Raw genomic sequence first — 8140 nt, 5'->3', positions numbered from 1 at the left:
TCGTTTAGAGAACCTTTTCATGATATGCTAATTTTTTGAGATAGGAATTTTGGGTTTTTCATGAGCTGTATGCCAAAATCATCAGTATTAAAACAATAAAAGACCTGAAATATTTCAGTTGGTGTGCAATGAATCTAAAATATATGAAAGTTTAATTTTATCATTACATTATGGAAAATAATGAACTTTTATCACAATATGCTAATTTTTTGAGAAGGACCTGTATATCATACATCACATATCTATATTCATTATCATGTCTGATCATGTTACTCTTTTTAGATGTTCTTGCGTTTCTTACATAAAAAATTAACTTACTTAACTTTAAAAAATATTTGTTCATTAAATATGTAATGCACTTACAAATTTTATGATGTTCCACGACACCTTACTTCTTCAGACAGTTTAGTGATGTGACCTCAACCACTGACAAGGCCAAGGGTGCACTGCAACAGCAGAAACAACGTAAATACAGTAAGACAATCATGGACCTCGATGTCGAGTGGTGAATGGTAAGTGTTTAAAAAAATCTGTTGACGTATCATCCAACGTAATTTAAAAGTTAACTGGCAACAGGTGAATACAATTATAATGGCTAATCACATAGGTTTTGAAATCTTATTCTTAATGTTTGATGCAAGTTGCATTAAAAAGTACTAAATAGGTTTCAGAATTGTGTTGTTGTTTTAGAACGTTGCTTTCACAATCATTTAAGAACACTCATATGCATGGACAACGGATTTCATCTTATGAGGTGTGTTACCTTTAACCATAGGGGGGGTGATGTATTTGCAGGATTGCCAACTTTGAGACTTTGGCTGCAGTGAGACTCTGTAAAAAATGTCAGTTTGCGCGTGTGCGCGGAGAAAATGTTTGGTAACCCTAATTTTAAAAATCAATGTCAGTCCTTGTTTACTTAGTATAAACCCTGATTTATGCACAAAAAACCTGAATATAATGGAAACGCTTTTTCAAGATGTACAATTAATTTATTGATTGCACTATAAAAAAATAAAGATAAAGGTGAACAAAATAAAGGTGATTAAATAACATGTAAAACAACAACATCAGAACAATAAGAAATATCAAAACAAAAGGGACACATAATTGTAACTCCACTTGCCCAGAAAACCACAACACACAAGATTCACAAATTAGGTCTGTTGTATGCCACAGTGGCAGTTTTGGCCTGCTTCACTACCTCTGCAGGAGGTTCGTATCTGAAGCAGGGTTCAAGGCTGCTCATTTTCATTGTAATTATTGATGACAGGGTGCCATCAAGTTACAGTCTATTCCTTGTGTCAGTCTTTTTTAGGCCAATAACTGAAAAGGTTCGCTCAGCATCCGCATTTGAGTGTGGTAGAACAATCTGGGCAACCTTTGATAATTTGGGGAATTTTAAAATGCCACTTGCCCGATTCTTCAGACTTCCAAGGTATCCCCATAGATGGTCCATCCTGTGGTACTCCCCATCCTTGTTTGTCCGGATGACTGCTTCTCCGCAGATGGATGCTGGGATATCCTCCTCCTCCATCATTTGATACTCAAGGAACTCATCATTCAGCTGGTCCTGCTCCCTTGGTTGGTTGTAGGGCAGGAGATGGTTGAATCTAAACAGAGATATATTGCTTTGAGAAAAGTGTCTTTGCAACAGAAACAGAATAAACCAATATCACTCTACAGCCCAGATGGTTGTATACATAGAGTACCTATGAAAAAAGTAGAGCACATCATCCAAGCTGGTATCCATTTTTTGTCTGAAGTCAACAAATCTTGAATGCTCCAGCACAGGGTCATGTAGAGGGAGCTTAGCTTAGCAGAGTCCTTGGAGATAGCACCTTCTTCCACAAGGCGGTTTAATGTCATCTTTGCTGTGAAGCCAACATCAAGCTGAGAATCCAAAAGGTATGTATGGATAATTTAGTGCTTAGAGTAACAGAAGACCTGCATTCAATGCAAATTTTATATAAAACCTTTGTTTTTGTTACTCCTAATATTCACCTGGCAATTGGCTCTCCTCATCCCTGTGTCCACATTGACCCCTCTAAAAGCTCCTGGTTTCAAAAACTTGGACAGGAGTTTCTTGATGAAAAACCTGATCTTGAATGCATAAATAAAAGTTAAAGTCTTAGGTTATCGAAAATACGGACTCCCACACATTACCCTAAAAAATATACCCCCTTGAAAATGATCCCTATTTGCACAATTACTTAAGGCACAGGGCTAAAATAACTCTAAAATAGTTAAGTTAATAATATAGTAGACAAATAACTTTGAATATATTTGAGAGTGCAACTACAAATAACAAACTAAATGCAACAATAAGTGTTATGTACTTGTTCATGAAGGAGATAGACACAAGGGTCTTGCCGCTGGAAGAGCAGGTTGAAATGTGTAAATATCATCAGTGTCGACTGGTAGAATAGGAGATGGATCTCCGACATTGGGTCCTGAAACACTTCACGCAGCATGACACCCCTTACCAAAAAGTAGTATACTTCAAGTTTATTTTATTAAGTATACTTAAGTAAAGTTCAAGTATATTTTGAGTTTTTGTAAGTATAAGTCAAGTATACTTAATTGTCATTATAAGTATATATCTTAGAAGTACATAAAGCCCATTTCTGAGAACTACATAAAAAGTAAACTAAAAGTATACTTTCCTATTTTAAGTTTAAAATAAGTATACTAATAGCACACTTGAATAAACTTATTTTTCGTAAGGGACACCTGGCTTGCTTCTCATCTGTGGAGTTAAAGAACAGGCACATCCAAAAAAATGAATAATGATTTGAAACATTCTCATATTCCTTGCAACTTGTGACAAACCAAAAAACATTTTTTGCAAAGAAAATGATACATTGTGACATTAGATGGAAATATCATTCATCAAATATTTTTCAAAATCATCATAACTAGGCTTATACTTACGGATGCTTCCAAAATATCTCCTGAGTGCATTATAGAGATGTAGAATCCGACTGACCACCATCTCCAAACAAAGCCATCTTGTGCTCACATGCAGCAGTGTCTCCATGTAGCTTGTGTCACAAAAGGTACAGAACTCTGTGATGATGAAAAATATAGATTACAGCAATCAAGCAGTTCAATGATTTAAGAGAAAAAAACAGTGTATTACAATGTATTACTATATCTGTATGCAATATCTTGAGAATTGAAATGGGTGAATTACCATCCAATATGTTCTTGCATTTGGTGCTAGCCTTGAACCAAAAGCCCATATCTACTGCCAGGTCCTCAACATCGAACCCTGATCTGGAAGGATTTATTTTCCTTTTAAAGAAAGAATGCTAACGCAAATGGGACAGGTTTCCTAAGGAACACCAGATTAACATTTTCTTTCATGTAATAGTCTGTGACATTATGTGGTTTCTTATTTGAGCTTGAACTACATCATCTTTATAATGCTATGACTAGACTAACTGAGCAATTTACCTCACTGTACACGGCACCAGCAGCAGAGGCATTGTTGTGCACTATGTGGCATTGGGCAACCTAGGATGAACACTGAAGGGATTTCTTTCATCACCCTTGACTTGATAGAGTTCCTGTCTCCCATGTTGACGCTGACATTGTCCACAGAAAGAGCAATGCAATTCTGCCATGGTATAGTGTGCCCTTTCAACACAGAGTCCATCTTGCTGAATATGGTTGCTGCAGTGCCACAGCCTTCTCCAGTTGTTATTCCCATATCAAAAAATCTATGGGCAACCCCATTGGTCTCCCAGATTTTGACAGTCAAAGGGTTCATCTTTTCCTTTCCTTAAGAACAAGCCACAAGTTTTACACAATCAAACAATAACTGAATCTGCCATCGTCATTGTCAGTAAACAGTAAAGCAGCAGTTCAAGCAATGCACAACTTGTCATTCTCTATACCTGTTCTATGTTGGATTGATTAGATGGTTGGATTCAAGCACCATGTAAAAGCCTAATGGTAGAGGGAAATAATAAAAAGGTCACCTGTATCATTGGACCCATCTGTCAACAGACTAAATGGTTTACACCTCATGTTGCTCACCAGCTCGTTCAGCAAATAAGGACTAATTGCCTTGTTGATGATGGCTGATGTTTTTGTTCTTGCGGAACAATATTTCTTGGCAATTTTAGAATCAGGAAAGCATTCTTTGAATAGCGGGCTGAGGTGATCTGCAAAGGCTAATGGGATATTGTGGCTGACCAGAGTCACTGCCACTTTGACCTCTTCCCCTTCTAGCCTGTAAAAAAAAAAAGAAGAATTTACATCTGAGGTAGAATATGTGCAAATGCATAGCCAAAGCATATTAAGAGATTGCATTAAATTATTACCTGAGTGTCCAGATTCATCTCTTCAGTCTTTGAACAAACAAATCTATCTGTTTTTTGGAACTGTCAAGGATTTTTTGTTTTTTGATATGACTCTCTCTGCTGATATGCCGCTGAACATCTGCCCTGCCCTGATGCTTGCATTCCAACTCATGCCAGCAGACTTCACACCAAAAGTGAAATTCTATTGTGCCTGGTTTAATGAAAACCCACTCATCCATCCACTCACAAATTTGGAATTGTAAGCAGCGGCCCCTGATTTTGCCCTTTTTTTCTGCTTGACCATCTTCACTATTCTCTCATCTCCCTTATCTTCCCCCTCCTGCTCCTCCTCCTTCTCCTGCTCCTCCTTCTTCTCCTGCAAATTATTCTTGTGCAAATTTTTTGATTGCTCTCTGAAGACAGTTAAGGGATATGTAATCATCAAATCTTACACAGACATGAAGCAAATGCTCAATTTCCATGTTGCTTCCCAGAATGCAAATGTAAATTCTCAAAATACAATGCTCTCAAAGCTCATGTTTATCGCCATCACAAAAGACCACATACTCATTTTGATGATTCGACAGGCATGTTTTGTTGCAACAATACAGACTGTCAACAACAATTTACAGACATGAACAATGTCCTTTCTCATCTCAGGTCACATTTAGCCAAGGGAGAGGTGGTATGTTGTCCTTTTGAAAAATGTGACAAAAATTTCAGTTTAAGATCAAGTTTCACTGCACATGTTTCACGAAAGCACAGGACTTCTACATTTGCAAAATTACGGATTATGGATACTTTATCTGAGCAACCTTCTTTAGCATTTTTTGATGTTACTGAGGATGAGGTTGATGAAAGTGAATTCACAGACTCACTGATGAAATGTAACGCAAAGTCATTGTATATGAAAAATCTTTGCCTGTTTTATATGCAGCTACAAGCCAAATACCTGGTGCCATCATCAACCATTCAGATGACTGTGGAAGAATTCAGTGGTTTAAATTATATCTGTCATCAGTACACACAGAAGATGTTCAGGGAAATACTCAAGTCAAAAACGTCCCTCTCACAATGTGATATTGAATCTGTGGTGCAGACTTTGCAAGGCCAAGATTTACATTCAGCTTGTAATTCATTACTTTCCACAGAATACCAAAGAAGACAGTATTATCAGAAAAAATTTTTGTACATGCATCCACAAAGTATGTGTCTTGGTCGTGATGAGAACCGAAACCAACGTTATGCACCGTATATTCCACTGAAGAACACTTTAAAAACCATGTTAATAGACCCAGTGGTGTGGGAGCAGTGTGCCAGACATCAGCATGTACACTCTTCTGTGTTCTCTGACGTCTGTGATGGCTCTGTATTCAAATCCAATGACTTGTTTAAGCAGCCTGAGATTACAATCCAACGTATCTTGTACCAGGATGCCTTTGAGATTGTGAATCCCCTTGGGTCAGCTAAAAAAAAGACACAAAATGGTTGGAGTGTATTCTACACTTGGCAACTTTGAGCCATTTTACAGATCATGCATTGATAACATTCAGTTATCAATTTTGTGTTATGAGAGAGACAAGATTTTTGCTAAGTTGTTGGCAGATGTCAAAGAACTTGAAGAGCATGGATTTGTGACATCTTCAGGTGACATAGTACGTGCAACAATAGTGGGTATTATCAGTGATAATTTGGGGTCCCACTGCATCGGTGGTTACTCACAGAACTTCAGTACTGCCAAGCATTGCTCTAGGCATTGCTTGGTATCTCGCAGTGAACTTCAGAATGTGTGTGTAGACTTTCCCAATCGCACAGTTGAGTCCTATAAGGCGGCAGTGGAAACTCTAAGGATGACCGAAGAAAATGTTGTTAATGGGTTGAAGTTTGACTCCATTTTCAACTCTCTCTAATATTTTCATGTTGCTCAGCCTGGCCTTCCCCCATGCCTTGGCCACGACTTGTTTGAAGGCGTTGTAACTATTGATCTTGCCATTTTCTTGGAATACTTTGTAAAAAGGAAGTGGTTTTCATATACACAGCTGAACAGGAGACTTGCACAATTCAAATATCTGGATTCTGATGCTGGTTCTGCCCCCTCCCAGATATGTGAAAAAGGCAGAAAGTTAGGTGGTCAAGCAGCTGAGAACTGGTGTCTCCTCAGATTTCTTTCTGTCATAATTGGAGACAGAGTAGAGTCACAAGACCCTGTATGGCAACTGACTGTTACGTTGAAAGAACTGGTTGAGCTAGTGTGTGCTCCCAAGATTACCACTGCACAGATTGCATATCTCAGTGTCTTAATACCAGAATATCTGAAAACAAGAAAGGTTTCCTGGTGAAAATTTGAAACAAAAACATCATTACATGCTTCACTATATATCACTCATTTTAAGTCTTGGACCTTTAATTCGTTTATGGTCATTGAGATTTGAAAGCAAATATTCCTACTTCAAAGAAGTGTGAGAAGAACACAGAACTTCAAAAATGTATGCAAGACATTGTCACACAACCATCAACTTCTTCAAGCATATCTTTACTCACGGTCATTTTTTTCACCAAAGCTTAAAAGTGTTGACTTGGCCACATACTCTCCTCATTTGTACAGTGATGCTGTGTGCAAAGCTGTTGAGACAAGCTTGCTTAATGAACCAGACTTTGTTTCAACAAGGGTATAGAATACAAGGGTACCCTGTACAGGAAAGGAAACTTAATTTTCCTTAAATGTGAAGAGGAGTATTCTATTTTACAGTTTGGACAGATTGAGCTGATTTTCGTGAAAGATGATGAGGTGACTTTCCTTGTGACTCCCCGCCCCTCAGTGTATGATTATGGACTTTATGAGATTTTGTCTGCGACAAAGGAATTAATTTGTGTAAATGCTGAGGAATGTCTGGATTATTATCCCTTAAATGAGTACAGTTTTATGGGACTGAAGGTCATTACTCTGAAGCACAGCGTTGTTCATCTGTAAAAAGGATAAACTGTCCTCTCCCAACAGAAATGGATGCATTGTTGATTTTTATTGAGAATGTGTTCCCAAACCCTATAACTTAAAAGCTAGCCATAGAGGGTTTGAACAGCCTAGGTGTGGAGACCATAGATGACCTACAGTTTTTGAAAGATGATGATCTAGGTGGCTTTCTGAGACCGATTGAAGCAAAAAAACTAATAGCCCAAATCCCAAGTAAGTTTTCAAATCAATGGTTGTTTTTACATATACACTAGTCAACATTTGATGCGGATCAAAAAGTTCATTAAGTTCACAAGAACAGGTATTGGTTTTAAGACAACTATTATGAAAGGTTTGATCCACTTTAAATGTTGACTTTTGTACATGCATACAATTAGATGAACTGGAAAAACAACACCCCAGTCTCTTTCATTCTGTACTTTGTTAGCTGTACTCTTTACTTGTATTACAGTATGTCAATGTGTTTCTTGTTTCTGCAGTATGGTTTTTAATGCAGTTTTTTGTTTATGCCATGTAGATATTGCTTCCACTCTGCAAAACACTGCCAATGATTTGTCTGCTGAATACAGTTCTGATGCATCAGGTTCACCTGCTCCTGGATGCTCAATTTCACCATCCAGCTCTTCAAGTGGAAGACGTGAGTAAAACGCTGATACAACATTAAACAATCCACAAACATTTTGAAAGCAAAACATGTAATTTGTCAATTCTTGTTATTCATATACAGTCGTGGCCAAAAGTTTTGAGAATTACATAAATATTGGAAATTGGAAAAGTTGCTGCTTAAGTTTTTATAATAGCAATTTGCATATACTCCAGAATGTTATGAAGAGTGATCAGATGAATTGCATAGTCCTTTTTT

The 8140-nt window shown here is 37.5% G+C and overlaps 1 long non-coding RNA gene across 3 annotated transcripts; it reads right to left on the bottom strand.

Annotated features, from left to right (window-relative positions):
• Window positions 1-2604: 2604 nt before the first annotated feature.
• LOC122141018 lies at window positions 2605-4521 on the bottom strand. 3 transcript variants are annotated; one of them, XR_006157481.1, is made up of 5 exons: window positions 4329-4521; window positions 3457-4237; window positions 3194-3276; window positions 2932-3066; window positions 2605-2746 (listed from the first exon to the last, which is right to left on the bottom strand). It is a non-coding gene; the product is annotated as an uncharacterized LOC122141018 (long non-coding RNA). The 3 variants fall into 3 exon arrangements; XR_006157483.1 differs by having other exon boundaries at window positions 3194-3783; window positions 3984-4237; XR_006157482.1 differs by having other exon boundaries at window positions 3194-4237.
• Between the last annotated feature and the right edge of the window lie 3619 nt (window positions 4522-8140).

This window comes from Cyprinus carpio, chromosome B20 (assembly GCF_018340385.1).
Source record: "Cyprinus carpio isolate SPL01 chromosome B20, ASM1834038v1, whole genome shotgun sequence".
Lineage (NCBI taxonomy): Eukaryota > Metazoa > Chordata > Actinopteri > Cypriniformes > Cyprinidae > Cyprinus > Cyprinus carpio.
This window is presented reverse-complemented; position numbering and strand designations above follow the sequence as displayed.